Genomic DNA, 23,697 nt, shown 5'->3' with positions numbered 1-23,697 from the left:
TATGTCGATTAAACACTTGATGCATAATGGATTATTCTGAAACCTATTTAAGTCCATGTCAGACTGAATACACTATTCTCTAAGATCCCATTCCTAGACTGCTGGAAAATCTACGGCTGTGCTCTGACTGTTCATGGTGGACAAATGGCTTACAATAGAATATTGCCTTAAAGATATATGGATGCTTCTGCTGTTTGGATTGCTGCATGCTTTCTTACTGAGTACAACATCAGAAGATTAGATGTCTAGAGACACTGGACTCTTCTGAGATGCTTTTAGGCTGCTTTGGAAATTAATGAAAAGCAACCCTCACCCAACAGTGCTGGACATTTACTGGAGGATCTCTATGGGACACAGAGCACTCCACTGGCTTTTATGCCTTTTCATGATCACTGGTAATGGGACAGAGGAATACGAGAAAGTTTTTACACCTGGCTGGTTTCTTACACCAAAGTGGTGTAACTCATCAAGGGGCTTTGAGGATTGATGCTACTCGGCTGATCTCCTCTTTGTATGTCCTTTGGAGCCAGGGCTGCAGGCACCTGGGAGGAGATTGCTATCACGTGGCTTTAGAAAGCAATCCAAAACTGGTATATAACACATGGCATAGAAAAGATTAGACTTTTCTCTCAAGTGTCTGGGGACTACTAATTCACAAACAGGAGACTTAACCATATTTTTGTGCTTTCCAACCACAGTAAGTGTTCCTCAGCTGTAGCTCAACACTGGACTTAACAGCACAATACTTCAGTGTTCTGGCTAATTACCATGTATAGACTGTTGCATTATAAAGGAGGGATTCCCGCTAGATTATCCACATAGAGAAAGTGATATTAAAACGACAAGCCACCAAGAGGTCAAATAACCAGTTGCCAGAAGTTAGAATAACTAGACTGTGAAGCAGCAATATCTGGGGAGCTGGCATGTGTCCCAGGACTGGTTGTCATACAAATGAAAGAAAAGACAGCTGGAATCTTTTTGGATTGGCTGTTATTTTCTCTGAATATAGTGTAAATCTATCACTTCGTTTTTTCAACCAAACGCCTGAACTGGGAGTTGGGAAACTGATTCAGTAAAATATAAAGTCTCTTTATACATCATTTTTCCATGTGTGAGCTTCATCCACTTTAAGTTTTATCCTTTGGGACCAAGGACTGTTCATACTGTGTGAGCATAAAGAGTGGTTATAGCTGGGGCTCTCCAGTACTCCTGTAATCCAGTCAAATACCTTCTTGCCAAAAGGTGTGCTCTCCTGTCTTGGGAAGAAAAGTCACTGCACGTGTATAACTGAACAAGCACCTCTTCCCCATGATGGGGTCAAAATCCCAGCGCATGACTAGTTGGTAAAAAACACTCAGATTTCCCTTCACCCTATGCTTTTCTCTGGGCAGCTCTTGTTTCACCTTCAGATACTTTAGCTGTTTGCTATACATTTGGTGCCATCTCTTTAAAGATATACATTTGAATGGGCAAGAAAGTGAGGGATTAGCAATGGGCAGAGGTCAAGTCCGTCAAGACTTTAAGCATGTCGTTGGTTGTAAAAGAGATTACATTACTGGCAGCTCTTTGCCAGATCAGTACTTCGATGCCAAATGTTAATCCTTGCTGGGGACATGATGGCTTGTAAATGTTATAGGAGAACGTAGCTTTTCCTGTAGAAAACAGGCATCTATGGTTAAAACACGGATTATTTTCTCATGCTTACATTTGCATTTCATGCCAATTCACTCTTGCTTGCTATGAGCTTCGCTTCAGTACTTACATTTAATCGCTTCAGATCTTTATTTCTATAGCTAAGGAGGGTATGGTGGAGTTCTTAAAGCTCTGGGTAGCAGAAGAGCTAGAGCTCAGCCTCAAGCTTTGCCAGAAAGCTTATTCTGTGACACTGGACAAACCCTATTTGCTTACTGAACCTTAGTTTTCCCATCTATAAAATGGAGCTGCATGTAAAAAAGATACTGTAAGTTTTCTTTTTTTTTTTTTTCTATGACTGTCAGAAGAACAGTAGTTACTGGATTTATAAAGCAATCTGCTTTTTTTTAGCATCTAGCTGTAACTTTGGATAGCATGCTTCATATCTGTGACTTTAAGTATCATCCTTTCCTACAGGTACACAGTTAAAGTTTCTAGGTCACATATTTTTATGCCAGGACAGCCAAGGCACAAGTCCACACAAGAGTTTAGAATAACAAATCTCAATTGTCACAAAGTTTGTTCTACTGTGGACTGAGAGCATAGCTCTGGGTGTAGCCGGCAGCTGTTAAGCATGTGCAGGACACTGTAGGCGACTAAGCATAGTCAGGAAATTAATATTGCACCAGTAGATCTGCAGCAGCTGACTATGCTTGTAGAGCTAAACCTCAACACCCAGCCTGCAGAAAGTCCTTTGGCTGTTTACAGGACACCATGTGAAAGGGATGATACAGGATCAAGCTGCGCTCCCACCTGCTCTTGGGATCTTGAGATCCTCAGTGTGAATGCCTCAGTTTCTCATCTATCTTTAGGTAATGAAAAACTATGCTAAGGTAGAATCAATAAAGCTTCACTTTAAAGGGTTTGGTGAGGTCAAAAACACTAGTGCCTCCTTCTTGGGGGTTCTAGTGTAAAGGGGATTGTGTAACTTCCCAGATAGATTTGATAACAGAGTTCATAAAAGAAAAACAAATTCAGCCTGGGGAAACCTGAGCTGTTAGGTTTCATGCCATATACACTTAGTACCTATAAAATTATAATATTCTAGTAGGAAGGCATTCAACACGTATTTTTCTGGCAATAAGTAAAAATGATATGCTCCATACTAAGTATTAAATTGTGTTAGTTTGGTTTTGTTATGCAGATGGATTTTTTTCTTTCACTACTCTTTGAAATGTTTTGAATTAAAATAGCTTACTCAAGGTCACCAAAGGCATATGGTCCTGCTCAAAACTTTAAACAAAACATTAGTTTTTACAACCTTTTGTAATTTGGTATTGTATACAACATGGTTATAGACGGAGTTTCTGTAATCTTTGCAGTGGGTGACAGAAATATGAGAGCCAAATTTATAAGCCATTTAGTGAAGCATTTAATCAATTTCATGCATAGGAAATAACACCGATTGCTTTGCTTTATCAATCTTGCTTTCTCAGAGACCTGCAGTCACCCCAACCTCAAAGCACTTAAGTGTTGGGGGAGAAACCATATGCAAAAATCTAATGCCGTACACAACATGTCAGGAACTTCTGAGGGCTGCTTAAACTTACTTGCCAGCATCAATAATCCTTCTTAAGGCTTTTAATATATTTCACAGAGAAGGCAGAAAGCCTAATATATATTGGAAGTTGCAAGGCCTCTTTCTACAGTTATTCATTAAACACCCTTTGTCTAGAATGAGTCTTTGACACTGTCTGGAGTTATGCTGATTAAGTTTGCCTCTAATATTGAAATGTTTGTATATGTTGCCTCTAATCACTTACACTTAAAAACACATCGTTGCATTACAAGTCCCTCTGTTTCCATAAACTATAAATGCCAAATATCATTTGACAAATTCAGAGGCACTGCTTGAGACAACAAACTCTCCACAGCCTGAAGAAAAACACATTGAGGTCTAGACTGTCTTCCACCATGTAAGAGTTAAAAGTCACACTTACCCATGGCTGTAACTTGGGGGCTGGTCTGGGACTTTATCTTGATAGAAACGGCACTGAAGGACTAGAACAGTTCCTCTTCTGGTCTTCAAACCATGGCTCAGGATGACCTGTCTGACCCTTGGCATCAGGCAAGCAGAGGGGAAAGGCATGCTCATGCCATCCACAATGCACTCGGTGAACTGGAAGATCCTCAGCACTGCTCGGGAGATGGGGTAACACCAGGGTATTGGCATATGCGAGACGCCAGAGTAAGTTACTATTTCAACAGGAAAATATTGCCCAAAACAAACACCTTTACTTGTCCTGTATCTGAAAACTGTGACTAGATGAAGAGGTAAGGCTTAAAAAGCTATTTCAGAGCACACTTTTCTTTCTCATGTACTACAACAGCTTGTACAATACCCCAAGCAGAGTACTACAGTGACTTTCTTTCCTGAGTGAAAAATTCCTGAAGGACCAAAAAGGCAATCTCTCTGATAATCATCAGCTGCTCAACTATATTAAATTTAGACAAGGCTACAATAGTGCCAGAGTTGTCCCCTGCCCTCTAAAATTAGAACTGAAAGAATGGCGGGCATAGCGCTAAATATATAACTCATTTAAAAATAATGTGCTCTCAGACTTTCCTAATGCTTGAAAAACTGATCATCATAAATCCCTACAGATCTGTTTGCACAGCGAGCCCACCTCCACCAGCTCCAAACATGTTTCAGTAGGATCCATCCTTTCCTGAACATCCACTTTCCTCTGCAGTAGATAGGAAAGAGAAAGCAGTAGTGTTTGCTGCAGTTAAATGATACATTGCCCATTTATCTAGGGGGACAAAACTTAACCCAACCTCTACCTTCTATATAGAAGAGAGAGGAAAAGAAAAAGAACAAATGAGAAGTTAGTATTTCTTATCTCTTCCTAGTCCAGGCAGAGTGGATTTAGCCATATAAAGCACTAGCGAGCCCTTTAAAGCACTCAGAAGTAGTAGCTTTAACTTTTCAAGCTGCAGAACTAAGCAGACCTCTACAGGGGGAAAAATTAAGAAGCCTCATCTCTCTACTTCTGTGTCTTAGACCTCACAAAGCCTAGCATTAGTAACTTTGGAACAAACGGGAAGGATGGACCGAGAGCAGTTTTGTGGAGAAGCAGAGGAAGAGAGTGGCCTTATCCCTTCCTTCAGGTTCAGAGCAGCTTCTACCCAAGTAAAACCTCCCCTTTCCTTTCCAACTTCACTCTAGCAGCATGCAGGGTCTGTCCCCCCAAAGAAGAAGATACACTGAAATAATTGAGCACAGGCCCACCAAGTTTATTGCCAGCTGGGGCCTGTGGTGGAGATGGGCACAGAAGAATGCTGGGAGCTTGGAGGAGTTAGAGCTCTCCATTTTGAGAGGGAAAGTGTATCTTAGAAAATGTAGGTTTTTATTTGTCATCTGTTTCTCTTTTTCAGTTATTTTGACCACTAGAGCACCTGTAGCAGATGCTGATCCTTTCAGACGAGTAACATGAGGGGCTGGGAGAGTTTTGTGGGGGAACCTGAACTCCTGTTTGGTGTGGTTCCTTGTGAGGGCAAGGGAATGCAAACCTGGGATTTATAAAAAGCAAAACCCTGCTTGTTCTACAAAATAAGTCCTGGGTTTTTTGTGTGAAGTGGAGCTATTTTAGGTAACTCCACTGCTTCATTACAACATTTGGCTAAAAAAATAAATATATATATATTTTCTTTATATGCCCCCTTACCTCCTACTTTTGGGAAACTAGAGAGGCCTCAGGACCGTATGCCTAGCCTCTGTGGGGCTGGGAGGTGCCTGTGCCACTGGAAGTGGGTCTGGACTTGATCTGCCGCAAATATAAAAGCTTGTTAGTGAAGCAAACAGGTCATATTACACTATTCTTGTGCCTTAAATAAATCAAGAAAGGTGTAAATGTGCTAGTCCTGAACTTATTTCTCCCCTGGGCTGCTTCCATGAGATGTTTCTTTCTCTTCTTTCCCCCCCTCATTTCTACCTTTGCTGCTTTGGATGGTATCCACTTATTGGAAGGGTTTTCTGAAAATAGTAATATTGGAAAGGCATGTTCTCTGTTTGCTCATCTGGAATATTCTAGGAAAGATTAACTCGTTTAATTCTTCACCCCATAAATTTGGGGTTCCCTTTCTAGTTTTGTCTTGCAGATAGGTTAAGGCAATAAAAACTATAAGTAAAAGAAGCTGCATTTTTTTTTCCCTGGCCAGAGAGATACTTCTTGCAATCTTAATCACCAGGTGATGTGTTGTTTTTTAAAATAACAGGTGGAATAAGAACATCTTTGTTTCTTTCCTAATGGAGGAAGACAGATCCTACCTGGAAAAGTTTGTTGCAATATGAATCTAAGCTGTTGGGAGGAGAAAAATACTGCAGGAACTCAAAATTAAATATTTTTTCAGGAATACGGCATTTGGATCCAGTGATAAGCAGGCAGTACGGAGCTCGTGCTTGGGGCTGGTGGCCATTCACACATGGGACATCCCAATTTGATGTCAGGGGGTCTGCTGTTGACTAATGCTCTCAAGGTACTCCCTCAAACTTAGCTAGCAGAAAGGCAATTTCCCTCCTTTTATCCTTTGTATCCCCAAGGAAGTGGAGGTTTGTGTTTATTCCTCTTTGCTCATGAGTGTGAAAACTTAAATCTTGTTGCTGGGAGAATCTTAACGCTGTCAATGGGATGTTTCTGGGGAAACTTGTGTTTTTGATAATCCTATTCTTAAAATGGTTCCTGTGCTGCTCCTAGGAGCTGTTTGCTATTCTGTGGACATTTTATTTTGGGCTTGGTCTAGAGTTGTTGGATTTTTACCAATGAAAGTAAACTAAAATTAAAGAAACGGCACTGCCTGCTCACTCTGCAATGGTTGTTTTCTTGAGCCAGGATAGACACAACAATTTGAAAACCTCAGTCAAGTTGTTTTTTTTTTTTTTTTTTTTTTTTTTTTGGGGGGGGGGTGGGTGTGGTGGGCTGTTTAAAAATCACATAATTTTATGGATGTAATTTATATACAGAAAAGAAGAGGGCTATTCCCAATATTATCTTTATCTTCTAGACATAAATAACAAACAACTCCGGTAATCAAAATTTACTGCAATTGTAATAGGTTTTGGCATCGTTTATGTATCGCAGGGAATGTTAACATAATGTTGACTTTCAGGACTGAGGCCAGGATTTTTGTTGTTGTTGTTGGCTTTTTTTTTTTTTTTTTTTTTTTTTTTAGGCATTATAAAAAAGTCCAAATATATTTGTGGCTTTTACAGTATTCAAGAGTTTAATTTTCATAAATAACGCTGTTTATACCTCCTTCTAATCAGAAAGTTGAAATTATCTGTGACAATGTGAACACTAAAAAGTTGTATACTATGAAAATATTTCAATAATTAATGCATGCACTATCTAGAGCAATTGACAGTGAGGTCATAAACATAATGGGCCATCTGTGTTTGATTTGTATCTGAAAATGCTTAAAGGGAAAGGCAGGTAATTCAGGCTGCTCTTGCAAATGTAGACAGGCAAGATTTTTCACCTTCTCAGAAGGTTGTTGAACCATTTCATTGCTTTAAAGAAGGGGGAAAAAACAGTTCTTCCAGGCTACAGCCTTTTAACATGCTTGCATTTGGCTCCTGTGTTCTTTGAGAAGCAGAGCACACTGGTGGGACTTTTAGTTTTCTTTTAGAGTGCACAGAGGGTTGTCATTCTCCCTTATTTACTTTATATTGTTTGCTCTATAAAAATGCCACTCCAGGCTCCCAAGCAATCCCACTAGCTCACTCTGCATTCTGGGACATGGGTTTAAATAGTTTCCTTTGGACCTTTCCAAGTTCAAATCTGCACTGGCCTGTTGAAAGGCAGCAAAACTTTTATGCGGGGATCTGGCTCGTTGCACCTTTATGACCCTTCTCTGGATGTGTCCCAACTTGTCTCAAACCTTTTCTCCCTTGTGAAAGTCGAGGTTCAGGTTACCAGCATATCTGGGATCAGATTTAATTTAGCATTAGGCTTCTGTGCCGTAATGGGGAGAAATGGATTGTCCTGCTATCGTTAGGAATAACTCTTTATCTCTGAACTTATATGCATTGGCATAAAGCCAATATCAAGCTGGAATGACTCAATAAATAAACAACCAAATACCCCTCTTGTTTTCACTGGCTGATTTGATGACAGTCGGACTCCTGCTCTTGGCACTGGCTGAGGCTCTACCGAAGGAAATGCCATTATCTCTCCTGTGCCAGGCAGAGATTAATAAATTCTTAGAAATTGAATCCAGACAGGACTTCTAAATGATTTCATGTGACCTCCTGTATATCAGAGCTATTAAATACTACAAATTACCTATGATAAGCCCAGAGATTGCAACCTATTTTAAACTCTATGCAATTTTTCCCCCTGCTCTGCCTTTCCTTGTCACCCAAATATTTAAGTGGAGGCAGAGAACAGGTCATAGCAAGGTACCATCAGTGTTTGGGGAAACTAGCTGAAATGTGTCCAGGTAATGCCATGCTCTAAGAATTGCTTCACTGTCCCTTATAATCTGATTTGGGGTTAATTTCCTGCTCAGATCTGAGTCTGGTGATTAGTGTGATCTGAACATGAGAAAACAGACCTCAGCTACCACCTGTGAGATTTCCCCCATTGCCCTGACAGTTCTGACCGCCTTTTCAGAACCTTAACCTTAGCATTACAAAATCATTTGTATAGCTCAGGAGAAGAAATACTGGAATAAAGCAAGACTGAATTATATCACAAAGTTGTGAGAATTATTCTTGAAATTGCAAGTATCTGTCATATTCATGACTTGGAAGCCAACATTTCCTAGTGTTGGAAAATAAGGAAAATGAAAGACAATGAGGCCCAAAATGCAGGAAGTAGTAGTAGGATGAGGGCTTTTGTCTATGGATTCTGACACTGGCAACTCAATTTAGATGTTTGGATAAGCATCCCTCTTCTTTCCCCACATCCTCTCAGATATTTGTGTATAAATTGCTAGGTATTCCAAGTGAGACCATGAAGAGAAATTCTACATTGTCTCAATTAAAGTAGATAAATACCCTTTACCTATGTGTATCTTCAGCTGTACCATTGTGTTTCCAGACTGAAGAATTTCTCCTAAGAGCTAGAACAGAACTTTTACTTAGAGAGGAAATTCTGCCTTAAACACTTCAAGCCCACTGGTCTCAAAGTGTAGCTGCTTTCAGTACTGGGAAGCTGCATCGTACTTCAAAGCTGAGTTTGTCTAACTTCTGTATCTTCAGCTGGTCATGTTGGCAGAAAAGTCAAATAGCCCGTAGAGGTACCGCTGCTCAGAAACCAAATCTGTGTTCCTCCTTTTTGTCAAACTGCAGAAGTTGTTGATACGTGACACAATACGAGTTGTTTCTAGTACATAGTTTATTTTTTATCTGCTATTGTGCTGTCTCCATTCTGAAAGTAGAGTTGGACCCAGTTGTCTACTGAGTTCTTACCAATGTTTTTTTCATGGACAAGATCATTTCCTTGTTTCTACTCAGGTCTTTTTTGTTCTAGCTCTGGACTCTGAAGGCTTTTGGCTTCTTTATGCTGTAGTATACGAAGTAGGAGGAGATTAAACTTCAAATCCTTCATGCTCAACTGTTTTGAGACAGTTTTCCATTCTATAAAAGTAGCCTTGTTCCCAGACTTTTGCTGTGTTTAGCTACATTACAGTAAAAGGAGAATAACAGGCTGCTTTGAGTCATAACCTTTTCCTCTCCCATCATTTGCTACTGTAATGATTCTTCGCATCATATACAGATTTTATTAGTACAATTTTATGTCGTATTTGAAAATTTCATAATGTAGTTCATTGTGTTGTAAACGGCAAGTCAGGTCAAACCAAAGCAACTCCCGGGACAGACATAGTCTGTGACAGGTGCTTAGTGAGAGGCTGAGCAGTGGGACTCTGTACCCTTTTGGTTTCCACAGTTAAGATATTCAAAGCTGATGTTTAGTAGTGCGCAGTGAATTTTCAAGTTTTTTTTTTTTTTTTTTTTTTTTTTTTAAACCCATATATACTTTAGTTCTTGCAACATCTGTGAAAATGAGTTCCATCATTTATTTTGTCCTGTGGAGAAAAATACTTTCTTCTAATAGGTGCCACATATTGTATTATGAAAAATAGAGAATAATCATTGTCTACTTACCTTCTCTACTTTATTATGGATTTTGTGGGCTAGATATCATGTCCCCTCTTTCTTTTTTATCAGTTATTCTTTACTAAAAAAAAAAAAAAAAAGGCAAAGTGTTATAATCTTCTGTATCTATTTTGAATTAGAATGACCAGAACTACTGTGGATTTATACGTGGCACAAAGATATTTGCTGGGTTTTCATTCTCTACTCATATTCTCGTATCCTATTTTCCCTTTTGTGGAACATTGAATTGATGCTTTATGGCAAATTATTCACAATCACTGAGATCTTTCTGGCATAAATGTCTAGAGCCTGTGTGTGTCTCTTGTATGTGCAATGCTCTCCCCTCAGTGACACTGAATTTCTTCAAATTATTTTGTTATAATACCCTGGTACTCAGTGAGATCTTTTAGCTTGGACAGTCCTGGATAATTCTCTGTCATTTGCACATACATGATCAGCATAGCTAGTAACATAGGCTCCTGGGAGAGCACTGCTCAAAACCCCTTTCAAGTATTAAAACTGGGTGTTTATTCTTTTAACCACCTCATCCTATAATAGATAAGTTTAATGGCTTTTGCTGTGAAACCTTCTCAAAATCTTTCTGAAAATCTGTGTACCCTCTGCAGTGCAGATACAAGGGCATTTGGTGGTTCCTTCAGGGAACTCAGATCATAAAAGGGGTTTGTGGGTGCCAAGGAATGGTGCTGAATATCATTTGGCATTAAAAACTGTGGTGTTTGTGTTTTACATAGTTGAATATAGGATCTATTTAAAAGAGGAGCATGGCTTTCTTCTTAGGACCATGATCTGGCATAGAGGATATGCAAGTTATATACTCATATGTCAAAAATGTGTTTTATTGAGCGTGTTTCATCTTTCCGTGGCTTAGTTGCTCAGGGGTGCAATCATTGCTTATTTCTTCCCTTTTTTCTATTTAGCTTCTAAACCTTCAAGGACAGGGGCAAAGTATTTATATGCATGACTCTAAACCATTTTTTGTAACTCTGGGTAATGTCATAATCCAAGTTGATAAAGCATTTGTTAAGGTCAAATAGTTTGATAAAGGCACTATGTTACAGATTTTAATCAGGCTCTGTTTCACTCTTTAAATTAACATATTTTTTTTTCTAGTTTTGGTGATACGTTATCTCAATGGGAATGTTTGTTTTGGCCACAAAATCAACCAGCATGCTGTAAGCAGTTTTCAAATTCTGTGTTACTTCAAGCAAAATAATTTTGCTGTTATCCTGCTGTTTTAAAGAAGCTAGTTGGACTCTGGCACTAATGTTGCCAGCAAAAGAGCCAAAGATTTTTTTTTTTTTTCTTGAGATTTCACTAAGGTGTGGTAATTAAGACATGTGAAGAGAAGAAAAAAAAATCCCAATGCTTCTGCACTCAAGATGTTGTGCCATAGGAGTCTGAGTAATAGCTGTTGGGTCAGCGACCATAAAACAGCCCTATAAATGCAGAATATAAGATCTGAGCTGGGGCATTGCCTTGCAACAATTATGCCAGCAGCTAATGGTAATATCCAGTGGCGTGCCCGTCCTTCCTCCTTCACCACTTAAAGTGACACCATCCCTGTCTTCACTCTGCATCTATCATAAAGACACATTGATTTCCTTTCGGAGGAAAACACATATTTCTTCCCTCCTGCTAAGAAGATAAATCTGACAGATTTTAATCAAATGTAGTTGTTCACAACTATAGAAATGTTTCCAGTGTCATAGATGAAAACCTTCTTTCCCCCTTTTTTTTTTTCTTCTTTTTGAAAAGGAGGAGGTTTCTGGAAGCTAAGTTTATTTGGAGAGTACACCTGTGCTAAAAATCTTACTATATGCACTGGCAGTTAACATTTCAGGATGCCCTATGGGCAGGTTTAACTTTACTGCCCTCCAACATAATGCCTGTCTTGTAGTGGTAACCATGAATACTGCTATAGTTAAGGGTCTGTCAGTGGTTCTATCATAAACTCCCCTGTTTCCAGGGTTTTTATAACTCAGCCATAAAAACTCTCTCCAAGCTAAAGCTTAGCTTACCAAGGCAGACCTGATTCGGCTCTTGGAAAGGCAGATGATACATATCCCTCTGTCTCTTCTAAAATTAGCTATGGTCCCCAAGGAAGGGCTCTGGCAGGCCATGGGTGCCATACATGTCCAGCAGTATATGATAGATGAAGGAGGAATAGTGTCTTAGAAAGGCTTTCATCCTCTTCAAATGGCAAATAAATTGGCCTTCTTACTTTGAAGCAAGAGGAGTCAAACAACACAGTGCTTTCCAATTTAAATTGCATTTTTACTTCAGTCTTTTATTTCTTAAAGTAACTTTAGGAGTTCATTACATCTTAGCCTGGGCCACAGGCAACAATCTGATAGCATTTAGAAATGTGGAATATTATTCACAGTTGAAGTATTACTCTGGATTTAAATCAGTGGGAATAAATGTAGAAGTGGGCATCCTGAAGAAAGATCAATCAAATCCGAGGAGAGCTGATGTGCAGAGTAACATAGAAGCCATGGCTATTGTGGCTGAGAAATAAAGGAAAATGCCTTAAGAATGGAAAATTGCAATTCAGCTTTCTGCTTATATGACTGTAGACTTAACCCAGCTTGTAGGCCAGGCTGGCTGCAGGGAGCTCTGGAAGTAGAGGAAGCGTTGGTACATAATTATCTTCCATAAGGACAGCTGGGATAGATTTGGAAATAGGTTATGCGTTCTTCAGTCAGATCTGAATGTGGTGGATGGCTGCTGGTTGTACTGATGACGTGTTAATGCCACTAATGAAAAAATGCAGCAAATTTTGGATCCTGGAAATGTTTTCTTGGGGAGCAGGAAGGAATGTTTGACTCTGCCAGGATATCCACAGGCTTTCCAATCTGTGGTGGTAGGTATCCACCAAGCCTGGAGGTGCTCCCAGTCCTCTTTAGCTGTCCCATAGCTGTACGCTCACTTGATATTTTAAATTTGAAGCTTTGTGTGGATCTGGTCAGCACTAAAGAGAATGTCAAGGAAACACCTTGGCTGTGGCTGTTTGGATCAAAGCACAGCAGTGCTGAGCCTCTAGTAGAGTGACTCAAATTGTCACCTCTCCTACAGGTGTTTTATTTCTGGGCACCACACAAGGTGCGAGGTATCTGCTAGCACTGGTGTAAGTGGGAAATAGATGGGGTTGCTCTGCCTTGTACTCTGTTATTGGTAATGCTCATTTGGTGTGACCAGGGAAATAATGGGCCATGGCATGAGCTGGTCCTGCCTCTGCTCCCTCCAGGGAATGTGGGAGAGTTGGGGTCCGAAATGTGGTTTGGTCCCCATTCGTCCTGTGCCCCCGGGGCAGCTGCTGCATTAAGTGCCTCCGATTCATGCCCTGGCCTAGGATGGGGAAGGTACTACTGATCCATCTCTCCCAAAGGGCAGTTTTTTACAACAGATGAAGGAAGAACCTTGGAAAATGAAAGCAAACAAAAAAGGAAGGGGAAAAGTGCCTTTTATTTGCTATTTCTATGCTGATAATGGAATGCTAATTTAAACCAGGACCCTTTTTGGAAATGAGTCAGAAGTAAGCCCTGGCCAGATACTTTTAAACAGTATTTCTGCTTCTGTGTTGCAGGGAACTTTTACAGCCCCTGCCCCTAAGCCAGATCATTAAGGCCTTGCACTTCTTTTAGATCTAAGCCAACAAGATGATGTTCTGGTGGCCAGGCTTTTCGCTGACCCTCGTGCCTTTACGCATCTCCTCAAGATCTCAGGGAAGCCTCTCCTTTTGAGGAGCCTAGTCTCCCAGTGATCTTGGGCTGGATTTGCACATTTAACTCCCATCAAATGCTAATAGGAATTCCTTGGTCAAATCCTCTCCCCTGTCCCTCTTCATGCCTCACTGGGAGAAAAGAGCCATTAGTGTGTTTAAAAGTAAATTTCAAGGTTTCCTTTTTGTGTGTTCCAATGGCCGAGTTTGATTCCTTTCGTCTTTTTTATTTTATTGTGAGGCACCTTGAGTTATTTGCATGATAAGACACCCTGTAAATGGATTATATTGTAATGTATTGTGTAGGTTTAATGCTGACAACAGCTCGGTTTGGAAGTAAGATAGCAACTTAGATTTTTAGTTTCTGATGTGCCGTGCAGAGAAATGCCTTTTGAGAGGCATGAGGCAAAGCAGGAGGGATGAGGAAGAGGCAGCTGAAGTTAAGTTGTATGAATAACGCGAGGGAAAGCTGGCATTAAAGAGGAGCTGAATATATTAACTTCTCAGCCTCTGCACTGGAGAGAATCAATGGCACAAACTGGAGCGTCCCTTTCCTCTGTGCCATAAGAGTTAATGTGGTTTTTCCTCTCCTTTTTCCAAGGATAGCAAAGGAATGGTAATGCTTTCTGGTAACAATCTTTCATATGTGATGAGTGTAGCTTTACAGTCACTGTGCCCAGAATATTATGTTGTTATATACTGCCTACTTAAAAATTGGACTTGGTCCCTTAGAGGAGCCCTATATTTCAGAAAAAGTGGTGAAATGAACAAAAATCTATTTTTTTGGAGAGGGGGAACTGGACCACGTAATGATCGCTGATGCAGGAAGTTTGGTAGTCTGAGCATGAAGCATGGAAAACATACGCTCCCCAGGAACAGTATGCTTAAATCCTGGCAGAAACAGCTTGGCTTTCCCTTCCAAGGTAAACACGCAGTTTGCATTGAGTGGGTATGTTAGATAATACCATAAAATGTGAACTTAGTATGGACACTAAAGTGCTTGTCATCTGTGCTGAAGTCCTTGCACATGGCTGCCTTTAGTGTCACATACTTGAGATATTTTGTGGCAGACTTATGCTTTGTGCTCCATCTCTTTTGCAATGATTAAACTGGCCAGTTTAATTGCACTTTTTTTTTTTTTTTTTTTTAATTTTTTTAACATCTATTCCAAAGCTTGAATAAAATGATTACAGACAAAAGATGAATAATTTCTGGTACTTGTATTATGTTGGCTAAATTCTGCGTGGCTCCCAGCACCCTTGTGCTGGCCTAAAGTTCTTGAGCACCTCTTCAGCTGTCAGCACACACGTGCTATCACTTCACGTGGGTTGATCTATTCACATTAGTAAACCTCAGTTTGATAGGTATCGGTAAATATTTTAACAAACTGTTCTTTACCTCTAGTGGTTGAACGGTGGAAGTTGAAGTGCAAAATTTATACCTCCCTTAAACTGAAACGAAATGCTGCTTGGAATCACTCTAGGTTTCTTTCTTTCTTTCTTTCTTTCTTTCTTTCTTTTTTTTTTTTTTTTTTTAAACTCAAAGTTGTCATGAATAGCATGTTTTAAAAGCACTTTGATCATTGCTGTCTTTAAAAAAAAAATGAAGAGGAGGGAGGCATCTTTTTGAAACTGGGGGGAGAAGCCTTTGAAATCATAATGTGTAGCCAAACTTAGCCAGCATACTGTGACCTGTTAGAAAGGGCTGATCCTATTAAAGCACCACTGCATGTAGCATATATCTCTTTAAATACTTTAAAGAGAACTCTATAGATTTCTGTTTACTGACGTCAGCGTGGCACAGGAGGAAGATTGGCTGCTCTGTGTTTTTAATAGAAAAAGAACTGCCTAGAAAAGCCACCAAAGCATTCCTGATTTATGCCGCTGTATTGATGACGATGCAACTTCTGGGACATATTGTCACTTGATTCAGCTCCCTGAATCTGTGACGGTTCAGACAAAGGGAGTTTTTGATTTACTAGTCCATTCTTTTATAATAACATACACAGAGCTGCTTGTCTTCCTTGCAATTTGGGTCAACTCCACAGCTCTGAGGAGAAAATTGGGCACAAACTGTCCCTTAGAGATGAGTGATGTGTAAATCTGGATTAGTTCTAGCAAGCTGAGGGAAGCAACACGAGGATACATCTCACTTGAGTGTGTGGTCTTTATGCTGTTGAGCTCCAGTTTTGATAAAGAGATGCTGTATAGTGGTATAGCCAGCACCAGGCTCAGGGAAAGAAGCTGTTAATATTAGTTTAAATTAAAACAACTGGTGGCTTTAAATAGAGGAAGAGGTTCTTTGTAAAGTACAAATAAATTCTTCAGCTCTCTCTGTGAAGACGTCACTAACAACTCATTTAAGCACTTATAATAAAAAGAACGTTTGTGCTGTAACAAGAAGTTTTGCAATCTGGAACAAAATGTTACTGATTGGGGAGATTCGGTTCTCAGCTACTCCTGAACGACTCCAGATTTCATTCCACTCATCTCAGTGCTGTTTTTCTGTATTGGCATACAGGCAATAGACCATACTTAAGAGAAACTGGCATTACTGAACCATTTATTGGTTTAAATAAAAAAACAAGCAAAAAACAAACAAAAACATTTTGTCTGCAGAAGTAGCATTGTTATGCCTTTTGCAGCAGAGAATGCCTGAAGCAGGTGAAAGCAAAGCCATGCAACTGGTATTGCATTTCATGAAAATAGTTGGCTGTGCAGATTTCCTTTCCTTTTGTGGCTTCACCTGCTTGTGCAGCCTCTGTGCTGTGTGGGGTGAGAGTATGTATCTGGGATGGCCTAGAAAGCAGCAAATACATTGTAAAATAAATCAGCCTGCCTCTGGTATCAGAAAGAAATTTGGATTATACATACAGGAATACAAAGGCTGGTACAGCACTACTGTTATCTGAATGAAAACCAGTGATCAAAATTGATAATAATTCTTCCATTAAGTGACAGATAAAACTTTAATTAAGACAGCCTACTCGAAGCTCATGATGCTTCATGTGTGACTAATTCTGACTGGCAAAAATACTGATTTTAACTAACATCAATTAGCAAATTTTTGTGTGTAGCAGGGAAGGCAGTTGTGTGCATATGTGCATGTGTCTGTGTATATGTGCATGTAGGGGTGTGCGTGTGACATCATGGGAAAAAGCACAGGGGTTTTCACATATCCGGTAACATTTAATACAAGGTTGTCTAGTGTCTAAGCAATGTGTCTAAACACATGCACGCATGAATTTCTTGGTATGATAGGGTGCACTTAGCATACATAAACACTAGGAAGCCAGTGGCTAATGTGAGCTATTCGTACAGTAAATGAAGCACAAAGATTAGTGTGGTGATACCTTATTTCTTCTGTGTCTGTAGCCATGCACCTATAAAATGCATAACCATGCTGCTCCTCCTAGGAGGCTGTGGCAAACTGCTCAAGAAAGGTGGGGTCTGGAAGCCCTTTTGGGAGTCTTGGTGGTGCTTGTAGATGAGGCTGCATTTAGCACCTTCCAGTGGTTCATCAGTTGAGCACTGAGTTGGTGTTTCTCCATTTTTGTGTGCCTGAGCTGAAGCAAACTGGGTGAGAACCAGCTGCAGGCTGCTGGCAGCCCCAGGGAGAGGTTATGGCTTGGCTCTGACCACTTTCCCCTCTGGTTGAGTAACCTGGAGCTGTTTCCACCTCTGGGATCCCCAGCACATCCCTGTGGCTCATAGCCCTAAGGGACTGCATCATCTCTTGTCCGAGAGCCAGATCAGGCTGAGGTTGGTGACATAACACGCCCTCTGATTTCTGGGCACTAAGGTTACACCACTGATGTTACAGGAGACGCACTAAATGGCAGAATATGCTGGATGTAGAGCGTACTTTGGAGTATTTTCGCCCCGTGGCTTGAGCATTTGGGTTATATTTTAGCAACTGAGATGACCATTCTTTACAGATATTAAGAATGCAGAGCCTTGTGAATAGCGGAAAATTTAACATTTCATGGATATCACAACTCATGCTCTTTTTTTCAGTAATACTAGTGTGTGTTGTAATTCTTTTTTGCTCTCTATTATCCTTTTACCCTGCTACAGAATGTACTTTCATCTTTTGGAAATGACCCTTTAATGTAGTGACTAAAATTTAATTTAAGATATTTTGTTCTAAAAAGTACAAGCTTGGTTTCATAGGAATAACTCTGAGGCTTCTATGTTATTTACTGTGTCTTTGAGAAGCAAAAATGGAGTTTTTGAAGACTTCCTTTTTTTCCTGTCTGCTCAGTCTGCAAACTTTCCTCAGACTTGTGGGCCATGCTGAGCTCCCACTGAGGTGTGTGTTCTTGCTCGCAACATGAATTCTGACTTCACATCCTTCCAGTGATGGCTGTCTTGGCTCTTTCATGCTAAAACAAGCATAAAGTAATTTAACCTTAATTTTGTTTGTAAGATATGGAAGGAAACATGTTTCTAAAGCACATGGGAAGAATCTTTTGAGAAAGAAACTGATTTTTATGGGAGTGTTTTTTTTTTTTTTTTTTTTCTTTTTTCCCCAGTGTAAGGCAGAACTTTGGATTTTGAATGAATTTTATTCTCCTGTGTGGGCTCTACTATAAAAATTGTTACCCACCCTCATCTCTTGGAAGCTTTGAAACCATGTTTAACTGGAACACCATACAGTCCCTTCAGCTAGCCAAAGAAATTTCAGTTTCAAACATCTTTATAAAGAAATGCAAGAACAGATGCTTGTATCTTGTTATTGTCTTAGTGCCTAATTTTCTTGACTTGTAACTGCAGAGGACTTTTGCCTATATTACTGTAACTTTTATTTTTTTTTTTTTTCTGTGCAGTATCAAAGTTTTATTCCATTCCAGCTACTGATTTTATTGCTTAATGCTGGCAATACTCAGTTATCTTTATCTCATCTTGATCTATGCTTTTTATTTGAGTTGCAAAAAACCACAGCCACAATTCAGCCTAAGAAGATAAACTAAAGTAATTCAAGCCCAGTGAATGGTTTTATTCTCTTGTGTTCATACTTTCATAACTTACTACTTGTCTGATCCATTTTCAGCTGTAATGTACATATAATCAACCTTTTCAGACTTCTCACAAGAAAAGCTTTTGTTCACTGTGCAGTAATCAGTATTAAAGGCCTTTAAAATGGTGGAAGTCAATGACACTGGCACATTGTCCAGATACATTGTTGTTGATGAAGCGAACTGATATTACTGTGAAAGACCAATTTCATCTCAAAGTTCTTTCATCTGTGGTGATCACAACATTTTTCACGTATTGTTCTTCACAATCATGTAAGTTGGTACCCACCTCTGATATTTCATTCCATCTTATTTATTTATTTATTATTATTTTTTTTTCCCAGGATAGCTACAAAATTATTTGATAGCTTGGATAACATCGAATGGCCTCGGTCCATTAATGGAGCCTTAACAGACACCATTTTACATGGGGTATATGTATTATATCATTTGAATCAGTGAAGACCTTGGTGTGAGAAGATACTTATCATGACTGTGATTGTGTCACTATTCAATTCTAAACCTAAGGAGAGTAGATCTTTAAAAATGAGCAAAAGCAGTGAAGTTATGAAATCAGATTTCTTTTTCTAGGGGAGCACAGTACTGCATGCTTGGTTATAAACCTAAAATGGAGGTTTCAAATCCTTTAATGTTAAGCTTTTGATTAGATGATTCAGTGTATGGGATTTCTGGGGAAATAGTCATGTATTTGTCTCCCAATTTAAAGTATTTATTTTTGACTCATTTCAAATTAGATTTCTAACTGAGGTGTCAGATGTCTGAAATGAGGTCCTTCAAATTTTAGTCACCATTAGTATACAGCTTATAACAGTCTCCACTGCTTTATAGCCTGTTGATTCAACTGACAGTCAAAATTTGGGTCTATACTGAGGTGGGGAACACTCTTGCATCACCCAAAGTTGCCCTGCGGAGGAAGAAAATGCTAAGTGGAGTCTCTGGCTCTGATTACTTTCTGTTTGCCCTTAGGGTGTCCAGCTGCTGAAAGGCAAGCTCTTATTAGTTTCACCACTATATGAAGCAGCTTTGAAGACAGTTGGTTTTGGGGCACCTTTTTGACTAGGATACCAAATGGAAGGGCTTACAGACAGTGGCATTCACAATGAATTGCATCTGATGCAGTTTTATACCTTGATGTTGTCTGAAAACATATTTAGATGGAAACATCGGTACTTTTTAATCTAAGTCAAAGCTTATTGGGTGCAATGTTTTTTGTTAGATACCATAATAAAACAGGAAAGAACAGACAGCTGTTGGGCATTGTAAGCCTTCCTTATGTCTGAAATGCAGAATCAGACTTGGCTAAATGGAGTTGAAAATAGTTGCCACATGTTAACTATATTGGGAATTTTAATTATGGAACTGTTTGATACTCATGAGAAGAAAATAAAGACAAATCTTCTTTTCAGATTTTCCTACTTCTATCTTGCTTGAAATAAATAATAAATACCTATATTCTGATTTTTCTTATCAAAATAATAAGTAATGGTTTGGATTTTTTCCATCATTGTACTTCTTCCCTCCTTTGCAGTCCCATCCTTCTTGCTGTTTTTACTAGTTTTTGGACTAACTCTTTCAGATCTTTAACTGTGGAGAAGTTACAGAAGGGAACAAAGGAAAATTGAAACTCTCTAAAGTGGTTGAGCTAGTTTCATTTTTCTTTCTGCTGTTACAACTTTTCCAAACCAAACTGAAATTTTGGATATCATTCACTTATTCAACTACAGTAACAAAAAGGAAAGATGAGAGGAAAGGGACAAGGAACAAAAACAATTCCAGCATTTGCAAAAAATATCATGTAAGCAGTAGAAAAAATCAAATTATTATATTTTGGACCTTGCCAAGGGGAAAACACTTGAGTTCTGATTTTTTAATGAAAAAGTTTTTCCATTTTTTAGCTGCTTTTCAAAATCTGAAGAACTCAGCTGTTTTCATCACTAGTGTTACTGCATTTCTACTTGTCTTGGATCTTGCTTTTACAAGATGCTATCGCTGCTATGCTGTGTCTCTTCTGAATTAACTGAGCTTTTCAGCTGCATATTTTAAGTCTACACGAGTCAAACGTTCATTGGACTCATCAGTCATCAGCCCCATATATCACTAATGCCAACTATGATACTAAGATGACTCATGTCCTAATTATTTTGAATAACAAGTGTGCTCTTGTGATAGGACAATATGATTTTGCTTGCTACAGGATGGATTGGCAGAAAGTAGCCACATAAAGCAGGCTTGCAAAACAATCATGAAAATGCATGTTGGTACAAAATTGCTCACTCTTCCCTATTTTCACAAGATTTTTTTCCCCAGTGGGTCCATTAAGCCCCTTTCCCCTGGCTCTTTGTAGGTAACAGGTACTTGAAAGTTTAAACCCGACAATAAAATACACACTTTTAAATTACTTTTATGCAGTTGAATTATTTCAGCTGTGATGTGTTATGAAAACTAACTAGGTAAAAGATCCACCAAAGTGGTTGTATTTTTTTGTGTGACTGTAATTCCCTTTTGATCACTCAACACCTATAATTCAACAGAACCTTGGTAACACTACTTTATGTCCATTACATCTTCTATACCTGTTAATAAAAATGAGGAGAAGAAATCTCAGGCATATGTGGTGGACATCATGTTGGCTCTCATCATACGAGAGAAATGTGGAGCCCAGGGAAACTACTGGAGTAAGATAGCTCAGGTGGAAGGGACCTACAAAAGTCATCAAGTCCACTGACCACTTCAGGGCTAAACAAACATTAAAGTGTGTTATTAATGCTGGGCTGTAAATTGTAGTGTCTTGAGTGGGGGCTGTTCCTGTTCAGAGCCTGGCAAGTGATGGTGAGTGGTGTGAAACAATTTGGACCATAACTGCTTGTTGTCTTCTGGTTTAACACCTCAGTGATTCAGCACCCCAAGAATTTGCCAGGAGATAGGTGGTGCTGAGCTCTGCTCTCCTCCAAGCAGTCTCACTCACAGCATTACCTGAGCTATCTACTTTAAAGCATCTCTACACTGTTCTTTAGTTCACTGAAGATTTTGTATTTACAATATTGACCACGGAAGGCTGCCTCTCATTTGCAATCTTGCAGTTGTTGCCCCCACCTCCATACCTTGTAGCCACATGTTAATGGGTGGCAATTTCTTGGTTGTGGTTTCATAACCGTTTGGTTCCCACAGTACTTCAAGAATCAACGAGCAGAGTTTTGCTTCCAAGTGAGCGTATTGGGAAGTTTCCTTTCGTTCTTTGAGATGTGAAGTTGTCCAGACTATCCATGTTGTAGACGAGTGACAGTGAAACACTTGGCAAAGTTATCCCAAATCCCTATCAGCAGAAAACAAACTGTTTCTAAGACAAAGTTGCCCTTTTAAGCTCAAATGGAAAACAAGAAGGTAAAATGTAGAGGAGCATGTGGACCACACAAAATGTAAACCGCTAGCTGATCTTTGGCCTGATCCAAACAAATACTGTTGAAATCATTGAAAATATGCCAATTGACTTCTGTGGGATTTGCAGCAGGTTCTAAGTTGGCAACTATCCTTTCTAGCAAACAAATCTTGTCTACTTTTACATTTCAGGCTTGTAGTTAATCAAGTTACCGAGACAGAAATGTCTTTGGCATGGACATGGTTCTCTGTTTCTTTTCCCTGCAACTAATAATGTTTCCACAGAAATCACTTCCAAAAAAACTCAAAGGCCAGTATTTAGATAAGCAATATCAAAATGCTTCAGCATTAAGCTGTGATAAGTATTTCCTCCTGTTTGTTGTAAGAAAGAAGGTTTTACACAAGCCATGTAGTCTTAACTTTCACCAAGTTAAATAAAGGTTTAGTAAAGGATTTTGTGCCCTTTTAACCCCCAATAACCAGAGTGCATCCTGTGTGACCATTCATTACGTATGAAATGGCTGTAATTTATACCAAATGGGGTAGGTGAATTCAAACAGAAAGATACCAGCGATGATAAAAAGATAACACTTCTCCGTAACAGATGCTTCATTTTATGATGGAAATGGGGAAGCTGAATGCTGCAGGTGCCGGCCTGACACTAGGCCTGTGGAGAATCATTAGAGCCTCCTCAGAGATCTAGGTTTACTCTGTGTTTAATCAGCCACAGTCAGAAGAAATGGCTTCATTTCAGCTTGATGAGAGCCAGATTACAAAAGGAAGATAGATGGCCAATAAGGTTCATCACTATAAGCATATTGTCTTAATTTGAAGAAACAAGCTGGCATTCTGTGCTGAGGAAAAGTGAAGTGCAATATGGCTAGTATCAAAAACTAGTTATTTCAAGTCTCCCTGCTCCTCACAATGAAAATATTCTGGCAGTTCTTCCTTTGACTAAAATATTACAAAATATTGCATATGCTGCAAATGCCCATGTTTACTCAGGAGATACCTCTGCTTTGGGTTCCAAAATGCTGAAACCTCTCATTTTGTTCATATAAATTCTCCAGCCACTTATTTATTCTTACATATATTGTAAACATAAATACGTTTGTATGTAATCACGAGTGAAAAGGTTTGAATGGACTATTGATCAAAAAAAGTCTCTGAGCATAATATGAACACGCACAGTCTAAAAGGGTCGCGGTGCAGCCATCTATCATGACTTCCCACGACAGGACAATGAGTCTGTCAGCTGGGGGCTTGCTGTGACAGGGGATGGGCCATTGAGAAAAAAAAATAAAATAAATAAAATAGGGACCTATGCCAGGGAACTTGTTCGTATGAAAGATAAACACAACTAGAGTTCTCTGCTTCCCGAATGAACTGCGTGATTCATTGCTATTGCTTAGCTTTTCCTTAGAGCTGGCTTTTTCCTCTTGTGCATGGACTGACTTTTATAAGCTTCAGGAGTGTTCCTTTGAACCAGCAGAGCTTTCAGAATAGGAGTATTGGGGCCTAGCAGGATGATGGGAGCAGTATAATTATTACTGTTTATTTTACAGTAGAATCCAGATGTTTTTATTGAAGTTGGAACCTTTTAGTATCAGGCAATCTGCAAATATCTGCAACAGTGATTTTTCTTCCTGTTTTGAATTGTGAATCCATAGGAATTTTCTCTTCAGAGTTAAATTTAAACATCCTAACAATAGGTTTACTTTTCTAAATTCTCACAGATCTCAGAGGAAG

General features: G+C 39.3%; 1 long non-coding RNA gene across 1 annotated transcript in view; it reads right to left on the bottom strand.

Moving 5' to 3' along the window:
* The window catches only part of LOC106014394 (uncharacterized), a 70,488-nt gene that overhangs the window by 7,186 nt on the left and 39,605 nt on the right, over positions 1–23,697 (bottom strand). Inside the window, exons 3-4 of the long non-coding RNA XR_005268757.2 lie at positions 9,803–9,875; positions 3,633–3,828 (exon numbers count right to left, since the gene is read on the bottom strand). This is a non-coding gene — a long non-coding RNA (uncharacterized lncRNA). The remainder of the gene's footprint in view (positions 1–3,632; positions 3,829–9,802; positions 9,876–23,697) is intronic.

Source organism: Anas platyrhynchos, chromosome 11, assembly GCF_047663525.1.
Source record: "Anas platyrhynchos isolate ZD024472 breed Pekin duck chromosome 11, IASCAAS_PekinDuck_T2T, whole genome shotgun sequence".
Lineage (NCBI taxonomy): Eukaryota > Metazoa > Chordata > Aves > Anseriformes > Anatidae > Anas > Anas platyrhynchos.
This window is presented reverse-complemented; position numbering and strand designations above follow the sequence as displayed.